General features: G+C 39.1%; 1 pseudogene; it reads left to right on the plus strand.

Annotated features, from left to right (window-relative positions):
* The window catches only part of LOC145584075 (aminotransferase ALD1, chloroplastic-like), a 31,388-nt pseudogene extending 14,788 nt beyond the window's left edge, over window positions 1–16,600 (plus strand).
* The last annotated feature ends 2,268 nt before the right edge of the window (window positions 16,601–18,868 follow it).

Raw genomic sequence — 18,868 nt, forward strand, 5'->3', positions numbered from 1 at the left:
TCCTAGGGAATAATAGTGATGCCTCGCTTTGGCGTAGCCCATGACTACTCTCAATAGGTTGATAAATGTTGTATTGAAATGACAATTTCACTCAATATTTTAGGGACCTAGGGTTTCTATGGTGGTTGATTTAAGTAAACTTAATTAATCATCGCAACATTCGAAATCCTAAACATACATCTAACATATGAATCACACATATATAAATTCATAAATATATATATCGAAAACATAAATAAAGATGCATTTGGCAACTAGCATGACCCCTTGAGTCTTCAAGGGACAGCTTTTGCAACTTCATGGCTTCGTCTTCCAAGAACCTCCGTCTTCAAGACATGACCATAATTATGCAAATACTAGTATCTATGATTAGGATAAATCTAAATATTAAGGTACAAAAATACTCAATGGTTCGCAGACCGTATTTAGATTTACAAAAATACATCACGGATCGCAGTCCGTATTTTCTATCCTAATCGGGCCCCACTAGTTGCCATTTCATAAAACCTGTGAGAGAATATATATATACATTCCATTCATCCATTCACTATTTGTGAATGGCCCCATGCATTTTACAACAATAAACAAGTAACAATGCACAAACACGCGAAAACTAGTAACTAATTTAGGTCGTTAATCAAATTAACATGCCGAATTAAAACTAGTCAAAGTTGTTTAATCGATTATTTAATATAGCGCAATTAAAATTGAATCTCCCACCAAATTCCGCATCCATCTTAATTAATCCAATTAATTAAGTCGGTAAACCCAAAATTTTGCCAAAATTAAATTCTGCCAATGCCGCTCAAAACCGAGGTCTAGCCTTAAAAATTTAATTAAAATTAATTAAAACGGAAAAATTGCAAATTTACAAAGCTTTAAAACGAGGCACAAGTGCTAAGTGAGGGGTTATGCGCACAGCCATGACTCATGCCAAGCGTCACACCCATAGCCTAGAATATCGCATACACGTAGCACTCCCTACGGGGCGTGCTTGCGACACAAGCCACAAAGGCCACGCAAGCTTGTTGTTGTGTGCATCGTGTCACATACTCGTAGCACGCCCACACACACACCTAGCCGCACCAAGCAATGCATGCACCACAAGGCTCAACCACATGCAAGCAACCACGGCAGCCGAGCCTACGCACAGCAGCCCACATGGCCGGCGTTGTTGCTCCGGCTGGCGCGCCGTGTCTACAGCCACGCACAGGCTGCACCTACCTCGAGGCAGCCCCTTGGCAGCCACATGCGGACTGCTATGCAGCCCAGCTCGCCAAGGGACGTTTTTCCCTCGATTTTCGTGCAATACCTCGGGTTTTTAACCCCAATTTTGCGTGACTAAATAATTAACTCCAAGTTCATTTTAGAATTAACCCAAAATTATTTCAAAGAACCATTCTTTAATAAAATTAGTTTATTTGGTGCAATAAAATGAACAAGGGTAATAACTCACTATTAATTTAATTAATTTAAATTAATCATGAGATTTTGACAAAATAAAGGGGAGTTGGAATTATGAACACAAATATTCAAATAAAGATTCCAACTTTAACTTGTGAATCCTTGAAAAATTATATCTTCCAACATAAAGATAAATGAAATTTCTATCACAAGATTCAAACTTTATGATTCCAATCAATTTAATACATGATTAAATCAAAAGTTCAACTAAAAAATTCATGGAATTTAGAAACTCAAAGTTTCAATCACTTAAGACAATTAAAGATTGCATCTTTAGTACTTAGAAGCCTCAAAGAACAAATTTTTCACACTTAATGCAATGGATTTGCAATTATGTGAAAATATGAACCAATATTTCAAGCACCAATTACTACAAAGAAACCATGCTTAAAGAAGTTTAAAATTGCAGAAAAATTAAGGAAAGAACCAAATACATAACCACCATAAATATGCCATTAAGATTCAAGGTTAGAAAGACTTAAAAATTTTCGTCAAAACGAAAAATCCCTTGAAAAAGGCATTTCTGGTCGGATTTGATGAGTCCAACTCACCCCGAAAGAAACATAAAATCGAGCTACTAATCTAATTAGCAACATAAAACCAGAAAAATTAAGCCATAAAAACACCTTGAAAATTATGATTATAAAAATAAATCAGCAAGGCTCCGATACCGCTGTTGGATTTTAATGAGTCCAACTCACCGCGGAAGAAAACCCGAGCCAAGACCACACTCACAATTAATATAATCACAAGACATAATTAAATTAAACAACAAGAATTAAGGAAAGATTAATACCTTTGACGCGTGCTTCGCTCTCAACAAGAGCACTTACTTCGGAAAGCCTTTAGTCTCGCTCGCACGAAGACCTCTAACGGAAGTCCACCCGCAACTCGACCCCGACAAAGGTCCAATGCTTAGAGGTTAGCTAAGCCCGACCTAAACTCGAGTAATTATATGTGTTTAAAGGTTTTCTCAATGGAGATGCCTTTTCTAACACCTTACTCAAGTGATCCCCCATACCCCAACTTGGGTATTTATAGGGAAAAGCATGAGTGAGATTTGCTCTTCCATCAATGTGGGAGAATTGATTATTCCTTTTATTTTTAAATCAAAAATAAAATTAATTATCAAGCAACTAATAAATCAATAAGTGGCACATTTAGGAGAAGAGTTAGGTGAGGACCACAAGGAGGAAAGGGGACCAAACTTGATCCCCAAGGAGCTCCCATATGGCCAGCCACCTACACCCTTCAATCCCCAATAGGAAGCTGCCACGTGGCACCCCAAATTGGGCACCAATGGTAGCCGGTTGGGCTGCGGCCAAGGCCTAGCAGCTACAGCCAAAGCGCGGCTTGCGGCTGCAGCCTCGGCCCAGCTAGCTGCTGGCCTTGGTTGCGGCTGCTGCCCTTGGCCTGCTGTCGTGGCTAGCACCATGCTATCCATGGTGTTCTAGCATGCCCCAGCCAGCCTAGGCTCGGCTTGGTGCATTTGCTAGCCACCTCGGCTTTTACCAAATGCCCCTAGGCATCGGTTTACTCGAGGCATTCCGATCCTAGGGGTATTTCGGTAAATTGTAGATTTATTAGTAATTTTACCGTCTCGTCCTTTATTATTTCGACTCTACTTCCGACGCTCGGATTGGACGCTCCAAGCTCAAATTTTCGACGTCTAAATATTAATTACTCGAGTGACTTATTAATTCCTTCCGATTTAATTCGTCGTGTCGGTCCGTTTATTGCTTGGGTGTAACCCGAAGAGTTCAGTCAAGATTAAGCTGTAATATTAATTATACATTAATATCACTGATCGAAAGCGGCCTCCACCTAGGCATTCCGATCACTTGACCTCACTGAATAATTAGCTTTCTAATAATTCTGAACCCTCTATCGGAATAATACACTTATTCGAAAGACACCATTCCTATCACTCATTCCCTACTAGGCCTACACAACAGCAGTACCAGCATTATTGTGGGCCCACACAACAGCAAGGCAGTGTACTAGGGCCCCGTCCAGGCAGCAACCAGGTCTACTATATGGCTCCAGCTCAATCCGGTTATGGGCCACCCATGACTCTAACAGAATTTGGGCCAGCATATAGTTCAATGAGTCTCTCGACCCCCGACAATGGATGTTACATGGACATGGGAGCTACATCACATCTCAGTCGTGATTCGGGTAATTTTTCTCAACTGTTTAATTTGAGCACTCCTCAATTTATTTTAGTTGGCAATGGCAAACGCATTCCTATTCACGGTTATGACACTATTACCACCCCCGCACCCAACCCACCCTTCACTTTAAAGAATGTCCTCTATGTTCCTAACATTATTAAGAATCTAATCTCTGTTAGAAAATTTTCCTGTGACAATTCTATTTCAATCGAGTTTGACCCTTTCGATTTTCCTGTGAAGGACCTTCACTCGGGGACAACTCTAGCGAGATGCAATAGTGTGGGGGACCTTTATCCGTTTTCTTCATCTTCCACTACAAACGGAAACAATCATCTTTCCTTAGCCTCAATCTCTCCTTCAACTTGGCATCATAGACTTGGACATCCGGGCGATTTTGTTTTTGATTTTCTTAGGATAAACAATTTCATTAATTGTAATAAGAGAAATAGTTCTCATTTTTGCAACTCTTGTCCTTTGGGTAAACATGTACGAGTAGTAAAACTTCCTTTTAAGTCTTCTGTGTCTATTACTTTTTCCCCGTTTGATATTGTTCATACGGATCTATGGACATCTCCTATTCGTAGAAAATTGGGTCACAAATACTATTTGGTTTTGCTTGATGATTTCTCTCTTTCTTTATGGGTTTTTCCACTCAAATACAAATCACAAGTCTATGACACTTTTCTAAATTTCCGAGCATATGTTAAAACACAATTTGAAAAGGACATTAAAATGTGACAATGGCCGTGAATTTGATAATTCCCCTTTTCATAAATTTTAAGCGAATAATGGCATGGTTTTCCGCTTTTCTTGCCCAAACACTTCTTCCTAAAATGGCAAAGCCGAAAGAATTATCCACACCATTAATAATATGTCTCGCACTATTCTCTTCCATGCCTCTCTCCCCCTCCCCCCTTTTTTGGGTATTTTCGATTAGTATAGTTGCTCACATTCTCAATATTTTAGCATCGACCACCATACAAAATAAATCTCCAACCGATATTCTATATCGCAGGATGCCTACCTACGATCACCTATGCATTTTCAGTTGCCTATGTTACCCAAATCTTAGCGCCACTGCACCTCATAAGCTTGCACCTCGGTCTAAACCTTGTGTTTTCCTAGGATTTCCATCTAACCATACGAGTTATCTATGTTACGATTTTTCCACAAATAAAACTATCATATCATGTCATGTAAACTTTGTTGAAGACATCTTCCCTTTTAAAAACATTCACCAATTTAAAGAACATGACTATAGTTTTCTGGAACCAAACATTAACACCTCACAAATCCTAATGCAAGCCCACTCACAACCAGGCCCTGATTGCCCAAATCAGCCCCCCATACGGCCCACTACCCCACCCCTTCCCAAAACTCCATCACCACAAACCAACCAGCCCACTCCGCAACTGGGCTGTGGTGAACAGCAATTCGCCATAACCAAATTGCAGAGCTCCGATCCCTGCCACATTCTGCACATAGTGCAAATAACTCTCCCCCACTATCTCCAAGTTCACACACTCCACCCATTATTCAATTCGGGTCAGTTCATAATCCTAACCTGGTTTCGACACCTCAAACAAGGCAAATACTAAAAGAAATCTTTTACGTGAATCTTTGCATTCCACTTGCTGTCATTATATACATTGTACATGCTTAAGTTAGGCCACTAATTAAGCTAAGAGATATACATCAAATAATCTAGGCTATAAGTTAGGCAACTATATATTTACAAAGTCAAAGATATATTCTAACTAATATATCTTAACACACCCCCTTAGTCAAAGCGGGAGGAGGACGGACACTTAGACTATCTCTGAAATCCTCAAAAAGCACTCGGGGAAGGCCTTTTGTAAAAATATCCGCAATTTGATGCCTAGAAGGAACATGAAGAACACGGACATCACCCCTAGCCACCTTTTCACGAACAAAAAGTATGTCCATCTCAATATGCTTGGTCCGTTGATGATGTACCGGATTACCCGAAAGATAAATAGCACTCACATTGTCACAATACACCAATGTAGCCTTTTTAATCGGACAATGTAGCTCCAATAATAAATTCCGAATCCAACATGACTCGGAAACCACATTAGCAACACCCCGGTACTCTGCCTCTGCACTAGACTTAGAGAGAGTAGCTTGTCTTTTCGAGGACCAAGAAATCAAATTATCACCCAAGAATACACAATATCAAGATGTGGAGCGTCTCGTATCGGGACACCCACCCCAATCAGCATCAGTGTAAGACACAAGAGAAGAAATAGATGAAGGATAAAGATGTAAACCATGATCAAGAGTACCTTGTACGTACCGAATGATACGTTTAAGATCAGCCATATGAGTCTCCTTCGGGTCATGCATATGCAAACAAACCTGTTGCACGGCATAAGATATGTCTGGCCTGGTGAAAGTGAGATATTGCAGCGCCCCAGCAAGGCTGCGATATAAGGTCGGATCTGCAAATGGTGAACCCGAAGCACTGACCTTCGATTTGACCTCCACCGGAGTAGCCGAAGGTTTACACGAGCTCATACCTGCCCTGTCAATGATTTCCTCAGCATATTTCCGTTGTGACAAAAATAAACCACCCTTATGCCTTGTCACAGCAATACCAAGAAAATAATTAAGAGGACCCAAGTCCTTCATAGCAAATTCCGAGCCAAGAAGGGACATAATAGAACGTCGCAGAGTATCAGAAGAAGCAGTAAGAATAATGTCATCAACATACAACAGTAAATAAGCCACATTTTTCCCTTGACGATAAATAAATAGGGAATTGTCACTCTTACTATTAGTGAAACCAATAGTAGCAACAAAATCTGCAAACCGCTTATACCACGCCCGGGGTGCCTGCTTAAGACCATATAAGGATCCCCGTAATAAACACACATAATCAGGGTGAGTTTTATCACGGTACCCAAGGGGTTGATGCATATAGACTGTCTCCTGAAGCTTACCATGCAGAAATCTGTTCTTAACATCCAGTTGATGTATCGACCAAGCCTTAGACAAAGCTAGGCTAAGAACAGTACGGATAGTAGCCGGCTTCACAACCGGACTAAAAGTCTCCCCACAATCAATGCCAACCTGTTGTGTTTTGCCATCACCTACAAGACGGGCTTTATGCCTCTCAAAAGAACCGTCAGATTTCACCTTATGAGTAAAAATCCACATAGAACGAATAACATTAACATCAGGTGGACGGGGCACCAACTCCCACGTCTTATTTTTAATAAGAGCATTAAATTCATCATCCATAGCCATTTTCCAATTCGGGTCACGCAGAGCAGAAACGGGGTTACGAGGAAGAGGGGATTTTGTAACCTTAGAAACCACAGCACTGAAATTTTTATATTTCGGGTTTGGTTTAATGATACCATTTTTTCTCCTAGTGACCATAAACGAAGAAGGAATCGGAGTTGGGTTGGAGATAGAAGCATTTGGGCCATCTGTTTGGGTAGACCGCAAGTGGGCCGTGGCTGATTGAACAGGCCCACGGTCCGCTTGCGATCTATTCTGCCCAACAGAGGCTTCAATGCTAGGAGGAGAAGGTGGGCCGTGATCCATGTTGGGAGAAGAGTGAGGAGCTGAAGTTGGGCTAGAGGGAGTAAGAGAGGGGTGGACTGGGCTGCTAGGGGAAGTAGGCTGGCGGATTGGGCTGCGTAAAGGAGCATCAGTCGGCCCAGTTTGGGAAGGAGAGAACGGAGGTGGGCTAGGTGGAGTAGCGTGCCTCTGTTCAGTTTGGGCCAACGGAGTGGGCTGCCTAGTGGTCTGTAAATGGTGAATATGAGAAGGATGAAGACCGTCATCCAAGAAGTCATAGGTATGAGAGTTGGGTGTATGCAACTTGGAAAAAGGAAAAACCGACTCATTAAAAACAACATGTCGACTTATAAAAATCTTATGAGTGCTAAGATCATAACACTTGTAACCCCTATGGTTGGATGGAAACCCCAAAAAAACACATGGTGTAGACCGGGCTTGGAGTTTATTAATAGTTGTGGACGGAAATAAGGGATAACACAAGCAACCGAAGACACGAAGATGAGAATATGACGGTTTCCTTTGATAGAGAACTTCAAGAGGAGACTTAGACTCTAATAATTTGCTTGGAAGAATATTATGAAGATAAGTAGCCATTTGTAATGCATGATGCCAAAAAGAAGGGGGCAAAGATGCATGTGCAAGAATAGTGCGAATAATATTATTCAATGATCTAATTTTGCGCTCGGCCTTCCCATTTTGTGATGAGGTATGAGGACATGAAAGACGGAAAGACATACCATTAGACTCACACAAAGCCCAAAAAGGTCTATTATCATATTCCCTCCCATTATCACATTGAAAGGTCTTAATAGGTCGTTCAAATTGAGTTCGTATTAATGCTTGAAATGCTAAAATTTTATCATAAACATCCGATTTCTTAGCTAATGGGAATGTCCACAAAAATTTAGAAAAATCATCCAAAACAAGCATATAATAACGATGGCCCAATGAGCTCAAAACAGGTGAAGACCAAATATCACTATGAACAATATCAAAAGGCATAGTAGTAGAAGAAGTAGAAGAAACAAATGGCAATTTAATATGCTTTCCAAGTACACAAGAATGACAAACACTTGAGCTAGAGGAGTGAGTACATTCAATGTTTTTATTATTTCTAAGAGTCTTTAAAATAGAAGATACCGGATGTCCCAAACGATCATGCCAAAAAGAAGAAGCTAAAGCAGTAAAATTTGATGGAGTAGAACTAGAGATATTGGTAGTGAGTGGATAAAGGTCCCCTTGGCTATCACATCTCATTATTGGCATCCCCGTCCGATAATCCTTCACAGAAAAACCATAAGGGTCAAACTCAACAGACACATAGTTTTCAGTGGTAAATTTACGAACAGAAATCAAATTTTTAATGAGTTTAGGGGCATGTAGGACATTGGAGAGGGACAAGGGAGGATTTGGGGACGGTAAAGTAGTATTACCACAACCACGAATTGGAATAGAATGACCACTACCAACAATAATGCCATTATGATGATTGCTCAAATTAAAATAAGACGAGAGATTACCATTGTTGGATGTCATATGAGAAGTGGCGCCGGTATCCATGTACCATGAGGGATCGGGTTGCTGCAAGGACATAGTGTGGAAAGCTGCTTCAAGATCCGTTGGTGCATAGGAATTAGACTGAGAGGCTGCATAGGCTTGCTGTGGAGGTCGTGGACCGAGAAGACCCTGTTGCTGCCTGGATGGACCTTGAGGCCTGGCCCAACCTTGGGTTGGAAATGGGCATGGTGGAGCAGCCCACGGCCAACCCCAAGGAGGGTATGATTGCTGCTGCCAAGAACTTGGACCCCACACCTGCTGCTGCTGCTGACCGCTGCCACCACGGCCAGCACCGCCGGCGCCGCCACTGCCTGAACCACCAGCAGACGTGCCGCGGCCACCTCCGTTGTTCCCTTTCCGGTCACCATTCTTCTTCTGATTTTTACCCTTCCCACGTGCATTTCTCGAGCCATCAGACCCCGAATCACCGTCACGAGAAGTCACCACCATAGCAGACGCCGAGCCCGACGCCATAGCTGCCCGTTTTGCCAAGCCCGATTCCTCCAATGTGAGCATTGATCGGGCTTGGTAAAAAGGAGGGAGAGGAGAGCTTTGTCGTATAAGAGTAGCCACGCCATTATACGGTTCGGTGAGGCCCGAAACCAACTGTAGAACCAGCCGATTGTCGTCCACCGGAGCTCCAACATTCCGCAATTGATCCGAAAGGCTCTTGAGCCTTTGACAGTAAGCCGACGCATTGGGAAAATCCTCCATTTTTGTAGAGGAAAATTCTTGTTCTAGAGTAACGGCACGAGAGTTTTGATTGTCTTGGAATATATCACGCAACCTATTCCAAGCCTCCATGGCCGTAGCATCGGGTTCCATAATTGTTTGCAAAAGGTCATTGGAAATTGTGGAATAAATCCACCCAACCACGGCTGCATCCAAGATGGACCACCATTCTTTCTCCTCGTCGGTGAGAGGAGCCTTTTCCTTCGCCGGATCCTTGGATACGGGAGGGATAATATGGTCTAGAACCCGGTGCGATCGAGCGTGAATTTTAAAGAGTTCCGCCCAAGTAGAATATTGTGAGTTGTCAAGTTCAAGAACCACCGGAATGGAGGTCTTGATGTTGTTCACAGTAAGAGCAGGGTGATACGAATGCTTTGAATCCCCCATAGATAGAAAACAGAGTATAAAAGAGAAGAGGTTGATGAAGAAGAGAAGAACAGAGGGCGGAAATTCGTTAGGGTGCAGCGGAAGAACCCTAAGCCTCTGATACCATAAAAGAAATATTTTCCGTGAATCTTTGCATTCCACTTGCTGTCATTATATACATTGTACATGCTTAAGTTAGGCCACTAATTAAGCTAAGAGATATACATCAAATAATCTAGGCTATAAGTTAGGCAACTATATATTTACAAAGTCAAAGATATATTCTAACTAATATATCTTAACAAATACCACTCCCATCTCACACCATGAACACACCTGCCAAGAGTGGAATTTTTAAACCAATCCCAAATATCAAGCCAATCTTACAGTTCAAGCAATTTCATCACTACCTAAAAATCCAAAATTAGCTATGCTTGATCAGAATTGAAATGCCGCCATAAATGAGGAATTTAATGCTCTTACTAAACAGCACACTTGGGATCTAGTCCCGAGACTGGAGGGTGTGAACACTATTCATTGTATGTGGTTATTTAAACATAAATACAGGGAAAATGGTGACTTAGAGAGACACAAGGCGAGACTTGTTGTGAATGGCAAGTCTCAACAGGTTGGTGCTGATTGTGATGAAACTTTTAGCCTTGTGGTTAAACCGGCAACTATTCACACTGTTCTGAGCATTGCTATAGGTAGAGATTGGCATATTCATCAGTTAGATGTCAAAAATGCCTTTCTTCATGGTGACCTCAAGGAGACCGTATTCATGCATCAACCATCAAGATTTATAAATCCCAATGCTCCTACCTATGTTTTTCGGCTCCGAAAATCTCTCTATAGTCTTAAACAGGCCCCCCGTGCTTGGTACCAATGGTTTGCTACTTATCTTTTGCAGATTGGTTTCGTGTGCAGCAAAAGTGATAATTCCCTCTTTATATTGCGACATGGTGCTAATGTTGCATATCTCTTGCTCTATGTTGATGACATTGTTCTTACAGCTTCCTCCGAACAACTCAAGTGTGATGTTATTGCTCTTCTAAAGTCCGAATTCTCCATGACTGATTTGGGGAAGTTGAGTTATTTTTTGGGAATTTCTGTAACACGAACAAAGGACTCCATGATTCTTTGTCAGAGTAAGTATGCAGAGGAAATTATTCACAGGGAGAAGATGGATAATTACAAACCGGTTGTCACACCCGTCGACACTAAGTCGAAACTTGGGGCTCACTATGGTGAGCCAATGAAGGATCCCTCTCTCTACATGAGCCTTGCAGGTGCATTACAGTACCTCACTTTCACCAGACCTGACATTGCTTATGCCGTTCAGCAGGTTTGTCTATTCATGCATGCTCCTAGGGAACATCATTTTAATGCTATTAAGCGTATTATCAGATATATCAAAGGCACTTCCGATCATGGACGTACTACACTTATACCGTTCTGCTCCTACGAGACTTATTTCTTACACAGATGCAGATTGGGGGGCTGCCCGGACACTCGGCGCTCCACTTCGAGGTATTGTGTTGAGTGATAATCTTGTCTCGTGGTCTGTAAAACGACAAGGTACATTGTCCAAATCAAGTGCCGAAGCAGAATACAGAGGTGTCGCTAATGTTGTTTCTGAATTATGTTGGCTTCGGAATCTACTTCTCGAGTTACATTGCCCTATTCGACGGGCATCCTTGGTTTATTGTGATAATATCTCTACCATGTACTTATCTTGCAATCCAGTACAACACTAACGTACCAAACACATTGAGATGGACATTCATTTTGTACAGGATAAGGTCGCTCTAGGTGAGATCAAGGTCTTACATGTTCCGTCTTCATACCAGTACGCAAATATTTTCACCAAAGGATTACCTCGCTAACTATTTTTAGACTTCAGGAACAGTCTCAGTGTCCGACCTTCTCACACTTCGACTGTGGGGGTGTGATAGATAATAGGTTAATATTATCTTGTTAATATTCTGTAAAGATATATCTTGTGTAATTTAGGTTATCTCATAATTAGGTTGTACACCCTATATATATTAAATGAATGAGAAGCCACCTCTCAAGGAGAATTACACTATTCTACAATAATGAACCTCACTAGATTCACTTTGGGGTATGGCTGAAAAATTTTCTTGACATTCTAAGACTCTATTCTTTTGAGATATAATTGAATTTTTCGAGTAACTCACACAACTGTATCTTACTTGAACTAATTTTAATTGGAGTACGTACTTTTTTTTGAAACAAGTGATGTAAACAGAATAGGTCATAGCCAAGTTAAATTCTCAACTTTTAGCCATTTGTTTATCATACATGCATGTTTCTCATTGTGTAAATATGTTTATCTTCATCATGTTCAGTATGCACAAGCTTTAGCTACTATTGAAGGTTACAATGGCTATGGAGCAGAACAAGGCAATAAGGTGACTTTTATTTCTTCCCTGCCCTATTCTAACTCACGACACCCAACTTAAATAGCCAATTTTCCAAAATAAGGTGACTTTTATCCTACTTAACAAGTGTATTATTATTATTCTTTTAATTTTGACTTATCTGTTCATAACAATTTTGAACTTTCTCTCCTTTATACTTTGTACAAGAATATGAACTTATTAGGTTGAAACTTAACTTTTTACTTATATGAAATTATAAATAACCAATACAGACTTTAGGGTTCATATTGAGTCCCTTGAATCTAGGTCGGGTTTGATGAAGTTGGGTTAGGTCGAGTCTATTTTCAATTTGAATCACAGTAATCTATTGTATCTACATGTTTAAATTTGAATTTGATTTATTTTGGGTCAATTTCGAATTAAATGGGTCGGATTAGTTTTTGAAATCTTTAACTTTAACCAAATATATCATTATTAAATACTAATAATAAGAAAAATAAATTTGTCATATAAAATAACATTGAATCAGTCTAATTGTACAAATTATCAACTTTTACTAACACATAAGTCAGTATGCTATGATCAAATTTGTATCTTGACAAAAGTAACTGAGAATACCAAGTGGCAAGTAGCCAAGTACTACTAAAATAATTAAAGTACGTATTTTATAACATCTTCATTTAATTTTATTTTATTTTTTTTTTTTGGGAATAACATCTTCATTTAATCTTCTTTAGAACAAATTATAACAAATTCATATTGGTCGTGACAGGAATTAAGAAAGACAATTGCTGAAACAATCTATAAAAATACAGGTATTACGAGTGATGAAATATTCATATCAGATGGAGCACAGTGTGACATTTCTCGCCTACAGGTAAATACGAAGTATATAGCTTCATAATTAATTATTTTTAAATTTTTGAGGGAATTTGTAACGGATTTTTCACGAAATACCACTGAGTTTTAACAAAACTCACCAAATATCACCAACTTTTTTCAAATTCACCATATACCATTCAGTTTTTACACATTATCACACAATGCTTATTTTTTTTAACGGACGTTAGGTTGTTGTTTGTGTAATTTTATAAATTCACCATATACCACTCTAAGAAAAAAAATTTCACCATATACACACTAATAAAACTTATTTCACCATATACCCAAAAAATAATAATGACTACTTTTCCACCTAGGCAGCCTACACCACCACCAACAAAACTTGTTGGAGGCTTGAAGAAAATCCTATGGTGTCTTCAGCAAGGTTATGTAAGCATCTGTTGTAGGACTTGGAGGCAAATCCTGACATTATAGTGGATTCATTGCGGAGAGTGTGCATATATAGAAAGATATTATCTTAATGTGAAGTCGAGGTTATTCTACAAAGTGAAGACATTATCTAGGGTGCAAATTTATGGGGGTTTTGCTGATTCTTATAGACTGTTACCCTAATATGATTAAAGCTACAAATTATGGATCCTATGCACTTGTTACCTAGACTGACAGTGGAAATGAAGGATCAAAATTCAAGGCTTGTTTTATTTCATTTGCAGCTTAGGTGAAGGGTTTTTTGGGTGGATGTGGACCCATCATAGACATAAATAGTGCACATCTTAGTGACTATTATAAAGGCCAGGCATAATGCTCACTGCAGTTGCAATTGATGACAATAATGAAATTTTTGTCATAGCATACAATCTTGTTGATACAGAAAGTATAAATAGCTGAACATATTTATTCAGGAACCTCTGGATTGTGTTTCAGTAGTATGAATGTCAAAAATATGACTGGACATTCATTAGTGACAGAATGAGGGTAAGTAACTATATATGCATGTTCTGTTTTTGTACCAACCTACACTAACTACTTTTGTTTCTTTTATGAAGGGTGTTGAATCAACTCTGTTTGACATTTTTCCAAGACTAATAACATTTGGAGATTCATAACATGAGGATGAGGATTTAGAATGTGTGGACAAGTTTGCAAATGAACTTAGTGGTGTGGTTGTGCTTTAATTCCCTATAGGTAGCTGCTTTTATTATACATAAATTAGCCGTTAGAAAAGCAATGGCTAGTGTTTTTTTAAAAAAAAAACAGAAAGTACCTGTTATTATTTTTGGGTATATAGTGAAATAAGTTTTATTAGTGTATATATGGTGAAATAAATTTCCTCAGAGTAGTATATGGTGGATTTGTAAAGTACCATAAACAGCAGCTTAACGTCCGTTAAGAAACTAGGCAATGTGTGATAATGTGTAAAAACTGAATGGTATATGGTGAATTTGAAAAAAGTTGGTGGTATTTGGTGAATTTTGTTAAAACTCAATGGCATTTCATGAAAAATCCGATTTGTTAATGTACTAATGAAACGTTTTGTAACACAAATTTATTTCCTTTGAAATATACAGATGTTAATGGGATCCAAAATAAGTATAGCTGTCCAAGATCCTACATTTCCGGTAATAATTTAAGACATATCTCTATTATACACTTAATATCATTTTTCTGTTACAATAAACTAACGTACTCAGAAGGCTTAATTTTATATCTCGTGTTACTTTAAAATATTAAGCCACTAAGCCACAAATAGTGTGCACCAGACGCTAATTTGACATGACATTTCTCAACCCTTTTGTTGAGCTGGCTTATGTTGATTCAAGTGTTATAATAGGCCAAGCCAGCAAATTTCAAGAACACACAGGAAAGTACAATAACATTGTGTACATGAGCAGTGGCCCTGAAAACGATTTCTTTCCAGATTTGAGCAATACTCTTAGAATAGATATCATTTTCTTTTGCTCTCCTAATAATCCAACAGGCTATGCTGCTTCTCGTCGAGAATTAGAGAAGCTTGTTGAATTTGCAAAGATTAATGGCTCAATTATAATCTTTGATTCTGTATATGCAACTTATATCTCAGATGATAGCCCTTGATCAATCTTTGAGATCCCCGGTACCAAGGAGGTGTGTTCATTTCCATTTACTCACTCGACGAATATAATTTCATTTACCAATGGAAAACAAGGCTTCAGTCCAAATTTTTGTAATTTGATACAGTTGGTGCCCTATAATCTGGTACATAGCCTAAGCTAATAAGAATTTGTATGTGCAGGTTGCTATCGAAGTGTCATCTTTCTCAAAGCTCGCTGGGTTTACAGGAGTAAGACTGGGATGGACAGTAGTTCCAAAAGATTTATGCTACTCAAGTGGCTATCCAGTTATTAACGATTACGACCGAATTGCATGCACCTGTTTTAGTGGTGCCTCTAACGTTGCTCAAGCCGGTGGCTTAGCGTGCCTTTCTGCACAGGGCTACAAGGTTTCTTCCCAGCATTTGGAAAATTTCTAACTTAAAAACCACGTAATTCTCATAAAGTCTCTTTTAATTGCTTTATTCTTCTGGTATGTTTTTGCCGGCCTTGCGATCTACAATCGATTATTACATGAAGAATAGGGATGTCAATGGGGCGGGGCGGGGCGGATGTTGGTCTTCCCATCCCCATCCCCACCTAATATGTTCATCTCCATCCCCATCCCCGCAGCGGGTCTAATATTCATTCCCATCCCCGTCCCGGCGGGTAAAACTCCAAAACCATCCCCGCCCCACCCCCTATTTGGATATCCATCCCCACCTAATCCCCACCAAATACCTGCCTAATCCCCACCCAAGACCCACCTAATCTCCGTCTCTCAAATACATGATCCTACATAATTAATATGGATTATAATATAAAAACAAAACATTCTTAATATTACACACATTTTTGTTTATAATGTAAGTGTAGTACAAAGTATTATAATTAATATTTAATTCATGTAATTATTTTATAAAATAGTATAGAAGTATATAGATGTGGGTATGAGGTGGGGATGGGGCGAGTACAAAGTGGGGCGGGGTAGGGATGGGGCGGGTACAACTTAAAATCCACCCCCGCGCCCATCACCCATGGCGGGTATGGTTTTTATCCCCATCCCCGCCCCACCACCCGCCAAACCGAGAGGCGGGGATGGGGCGGATCTCCTACTTGACCCGCCCCACTGACATCCCTAATGAAGAATGCTGAAATGTTGGCTGATACATTTAAATCATTCGGATTAAAAGTGTATGGAGGCCAAAACGTACCATATTTATGGGCTCATTTTCCGGGCTCTAAATCTTGGGATATATTCAATATGATTCTTGAGAATACTCATATATTAACAGTCCCAGGCAGGGGATTCGATTACAAAGGTGAAGAGTTCGTTCGAGTTAGCGCCTTTGCTCCCAGAGAAGCTATTTACGAAGCATCCATGAGGCTAACAACCTATTTTAGTGAAGCAAGAAGCTATTACACTTTGTTTGGATAAGAAGAAATGGAAGGAAAAGAAGAGAAGAGAAATGGAGGGGGACAAATTCTCTTGTTTGGGTAAAGAATTGGGGGAAGGAAAAGGAAGGAGGAGGGATCCATTTTCCCTCTTACTTTAATAAGCATAATCTCACCAAAATTGGAGAGATTTGGAGGGAAAATGAAGCTCATCACCAAAATTGGAGAGATTTGGAGGGAAAATGGAGCTCATCTCCCCCTCCCTTTCTTTTCCCTTCCCTTCCTCCATTTTCCCTCCCCTTCTTTTCCTTTCTTCTTTGCTATCCAAACAAAGCATTAATAAATCTTCCATGAGGCTTAAAGGCCGCTGCTATCGCCAACTTAATGATTATTTCCTCCTCCATCGTTGATTACACAAACACATACCAGCAACAGTGATTTTTTCAAATTCGCATTGCATTTAATGATGTGATAAAACTTCGAATAAGCGCTTACAGCGTAATAACAGTATCATAAACAGTATTTTGCCGTAGTAGTTTTATAGTTCACGTATCATGTATCTAAAATTATGTCTTTAAAATTAAAATCAGGTGAACTCCACAATGGATCCAACCAGACAGGAATTAAAGGAGCCCAACTGTAAAATATTTCAATACAAAACTAAAGACAGCAGCTACTCGATATTATTAAGCACAAACCAGTTTGCCTTAGTAGTTTGTTTTTGAAAAGCTTGTTCCATGAACAACAGCAGCTACTCGACATTATTAAGCACAAACCACTTTCTCCAAGAATTTACCAAATATCACAATTAGTTTGCAAGACATCATGCATCATTCCGAGTTTCGACGTTACTATTATCTCGCGTAAATAGAGCACAGTACATGGTATGAAAGACAACCCTACGCTGTAGAACTTAGGCAGAGTACATACATTTCTGTGAAAAATGGTCTATGCATCTTAAACTGAACGGCTTAAAGGGACTTGAAATACAATTCAGGTTTGGCTGGCCTCTTTCTCTATTAATTACAGCCTATATAAAAAAGGTTTAGTGTACAATACACGTGGTAGTCGAATAGTTGATACTGGGCTACTGGCAGCAACCTATTTTAATCAAAATTAAAGCTTGGCAGCAACTAAATACCATCCTAGTTATAAAAATGCTTTCAAAAGACAATTTTTAATAGACCATTATTAATCGATTTAAATTATGATACTAGCCTATTTGTTTGATATGAATGAACTAAAACTCAACCCCTCTTGAACTTCTATATGTAAACTTGATACCTCAATTTTGCTATACCATTGTGATTTTAACCATTGTAAAATCATACTTGAAATACAAACGCCTACTTCATTGATAAAAGTGAGGATTCTTTGATTCTTTCACATAACTCAACCTGATTGTAGGATTCATACAAACAATTGAATCAAACCAACCAACCAAAAAGCCTAGGATCATAATCTAACACGAAGCATAATGCATAATTTTGCTGGAATCCATATAAACTTCTCAAGAGTTCTATAATTAAAATCGTTTTATAGCTTAATTTAAGTGTACTACGAGTCACATGCATATATGACTTCAAATAAGAATCTACTTTCCCATCCTAATCCTTTCTTTCTTCCTGTTAAACCCCCAATTTGTATATGCAATACATTAGCCCGACCCAAAAACTATCTCATACAATACTTGTGCTAGATCATTTGTATATACTCATAAGCAGTACTAGACTCTAGTACAACCACAGTCACAATGCCACAAAAACACGTCAAATAAACATTTCAAAATCACTAAGATTTAAAACAACCAATGCCTTATAAACATTCTTTTCAACAGACGAAAGAATCCCTTCAACAATCTGACCAATAATCAGAAACACTCCCTCGCCCATTTGAACTAATGCAGTAGCTATAATCAAACAGAAGGGATAGCTCAATTCAAACACAAGGTAGTCTTGTCTAATAATCTCTCAACAATTTCTTTCTACACCCCACTTAAACATCCCAATCAAATTATCGGATATAGTTCGAAACGAAGCTATTACATTGCTCAATCCGGCCCCTAAACGTAAACAAGTAAAGTAACACCAAAGCTTTCTCTCGAAAAGCTTTCAAACATCAAAATCAACAATCTCAAATCAGAATAACATATATAACCATATAAAAACAATACAAAACCCCTAAAATTGTTCAATTCATTGCATATAAACACACTTAACAACCCCAGATTATAACTTTAGCAAAATAAACGATACCCAATTGAAAAAAACAACAATCAAACACAGAATTATAAATAAAAACAGCATTAAAC

The sequence above is a fragment of the Chenopodium album genome, chromosome 16 (genome assembly GCF_948465745.1).
Source record: "Chenopodium album chromosome 16, dcCheAlbu1.1, whole genome shotgun sequence".
Lineage (NCBI taxonomy): Eukaryota > Viridiplantae > Streptophyta > Magnoliopsida > Caryophyllales > Amaranthaceae > Chenopodium > Chenopodium album.